Source organism: Oncorhynchus gorbuscha, linkage group LG05 (genome assembly GCF_021184085.1).
Source record: "Oncorhynchus gorbuscha isolate QuinsamMale2020 ecotype Even-year linkage group LG05, OgorEven_v1.0, whole genome shotgun sequence".
NCBI lineage: Eukaryota > Metazoa > Chordata > Actinopteri > Salmoniformes > Salmonidae > Oncorhynchus > Oncorhynchus gorbuscha.
The window spans coordinates 37,034,132-37,037,146 of NC_060177.1; positions in this window are offsets into that span (position 1 = coordinate 37,034,132).

Sequence of the window (3,015 nt, forward strand, 5' to 3'; positions counted from 1 at the left end):
TACAGGCAAATTATTGATAAGAACCTGCTTCAGAGTGCAAATGACCTTAGATTGGGGTAAAGATGTGTGTTCCAACAGGACAATGACCCTAAGCATACAGCCAAAGCAATGCTGGAATGACTTCAAAACATGGATGTGAAATCCCTTGATTGGCCCAGCCAAAGCCCAGACTTGAATCCCATTGAAAATCTGTGGAAAGACTTGAAGATTGCTTTTCACCGCAGCTCCCCACTTAATTTAACAGATCTTAAGAAAATCTACATGGAAATATGGGAGAAAATCCCCCAATCTAGATGTGCAAGTCTGATACAGACATTCCCATAATGACTCAAAGCTGTAATCATCTAAATGGTGCTTCTACAATAAAAATCATTCTGATTGGCTGGGCCTGGCTACCAAGTGGTTGGGCCTATACCCTCACAGGCCCACCCATGGCTGCGCCCCTGCACAGTCATGTGAAATCTATAGATTAGGGCCTAATGAATTTATTTCAATTGACTGATGTCCTATGAACTGTAACTCAACAAAAATCTTTGAAATTGTTGCATGTTGTGTTTATATTTTTGTTCAAATGCGAACGACGTGCGACAGACACTGGGAGCTAATTGAGGATATAATTACATCAAACACCCTGAACTGGAATGGATATTTGTTCAATGAGGAAGTGTCATATTAGCTGCACTGTGACACTTCAGCTGTATTTATAATACTTGCAAACTGGAGGAGAGCAGTGGGGAGGATGAGGTGAAAAGGGGAGTGGAAAATGAGTCTTTTAAAAATGACTTATTTCCAATAAATAGTTAGATAATGCAGCAACCATGTCGCTAAATCTAGCACTCTGTGGCCTGCTGAATATCAAGAGCAGGCTCTTCAACAAAGTGCTTGTGGATTGTGCTGACATGCATGAGGTCCCTGGTTCAAGTCCAGCTCCTGGCTCTATCCCCCAAATTCACAACAGCGTGTTAAGCTTTTTTTGTAGTGTTATAATACTTAATGTCATACAGTAAAGAGCTTTTTTGCTCATTAAAAGGCGCTATACAATATAGCATAAGAGCACTATCACAGTATACACCAGGCATACACAACACCACCTGATCAAACCGATCAGATTTGCAAGAAAGCTCCTCAGTCAGCTGATTACACATTCATGTGTGAAAGAGTTTTACCATCGGAGTATTGAGTTGTGGACTGAATGAAGCCGCCATCTTTACAAGCACTCAATCTCACTACTATGCCAGATTATGGGGTATCAAGCTAAACTCTTCATACCCTGTCCCTCTCCAGAGGTCTAAATAGCCCCATGTAAACCATCAAAATATCAACGAGCCTTCTATTGCAAAGTGTACTCATTTTGAGGGAACTTCCCACAGAATGATTGGCAAAAAAAAAAACATTCATTCGTGACATTCTGGACAACAGCATTTGAAATGCAGCAAAGAGTAAATCAATGTAGTCTCACTGAAATACAAAATAAATATAATTGAAAATGAGAGAGAGAGAGAGAGAGAGAGAGAGAGAGAGAGAGAGAGAGAGAGAGAGAGAGAGAGAGAGCATGAAAGAAGAGAGACTGAGCAAGAGACAGATGCTGTCATTGTTGCCCAAATGTTTATTGATGTGTAAAGGGTGTGTTGGTGAGACTGTTGGTGAGACTGAGAGGGAGGAAGAGTGTGTGGTTGAGGCATTTGGTTTTACACTCCACTTAACGTCAGCACTCACCCACACAATAGGAAACAAACAAAAGACACTTCAAAATAGGTCCAGCGTGGCCTTGATCACATCGGCATCTGATCTCACAACCAACCTGACAAGAGGCACAATGGTACATTTTGTGAAGTGTGTGTGTGCAGTACAGTGCCTGTCTAGTGCTAGTTGTACATTTCCCTCTCCCTTTAGAAGGCAGCACCTGTATGTACAAATGTTTCCTTCCACTTAAAAGGACTTCTCTGTGCATTGTCCAGGAACACACACACACACACACACACACACACACACACACACACACACACACACACACACACACACACACACACACACACACACACACACACACACACACACACACACACACACACACACCTCTTTAGCCTAGTGGTTAGAGTTTTGGGGCAGTGACCAAAATGTTGCTGGTTCAAATCCCCCGAGGTGAAACATCTGTCTGTTCTACTCTTGAGCAAGGCAGTTAACCCCCCACAACAAAAAGCCCCCCCGCACATCTCCAATTCAGAGGGGTTGGGTTAAAAGCAGAAGCCGAGTTTCGGTTGGACCTCGTGTGCAACTGATGATACAAAACATCTATTATTTATTATGACCTCTTACTCCCTCTCTTTTACACACATACACACTCCTACTATACAGAGTTGGGTTGGCATGTTCACCCTCAGTGGAGCCAGTGTTTGTGATAATTATCCCGACCCGAATGTTGGCACACCAAGAGGGAGCTACAAGTCGCCCACAAAACTCTCAAGGACAAAAACAACACCAGCTGCAGGAGCATAACGTAAACACTCCCTCTACTTTCTCCACCCCCCCCCTCCCCTTTTTTTTAATCGTTCCTGTTAACTGATTTTCAAAAACTTTTTTAAAACCTTGGCCTTGTTAGGGAACACAACAGGAGAGAAAAAAAACATGGCTAAATAGAAAAGGCCAAAACTTGGGGTGTGCCTTTTCCATTTGCTCTCGGCTCGTGCAAGTCAATGTAAACAGTGGGCTACAACCAACTGAGAAGTCAGAGTTCATCAGTTCACCCACGTTGGCCTGTTGAAGCGTGGGAGCGCATATGGAGGAGGCGGTGTCTGTGCCCTCACTACGTTTACTAAGCTCGGCATTGTCATAGCACCGACACGTTCTTAAGCATTTTGCTGCAATATACAACATCAACAAGAAGACTTCCATTGATTTGAATGACAAGTCACTTTGATGGTCCTCAGTTGGTTGGTCAAAACACACAGTGCATTCGGAAAGTATTCAGACCCCTTGACATTTTAGACATTTTGTTACATGACCGACTTATTCTAA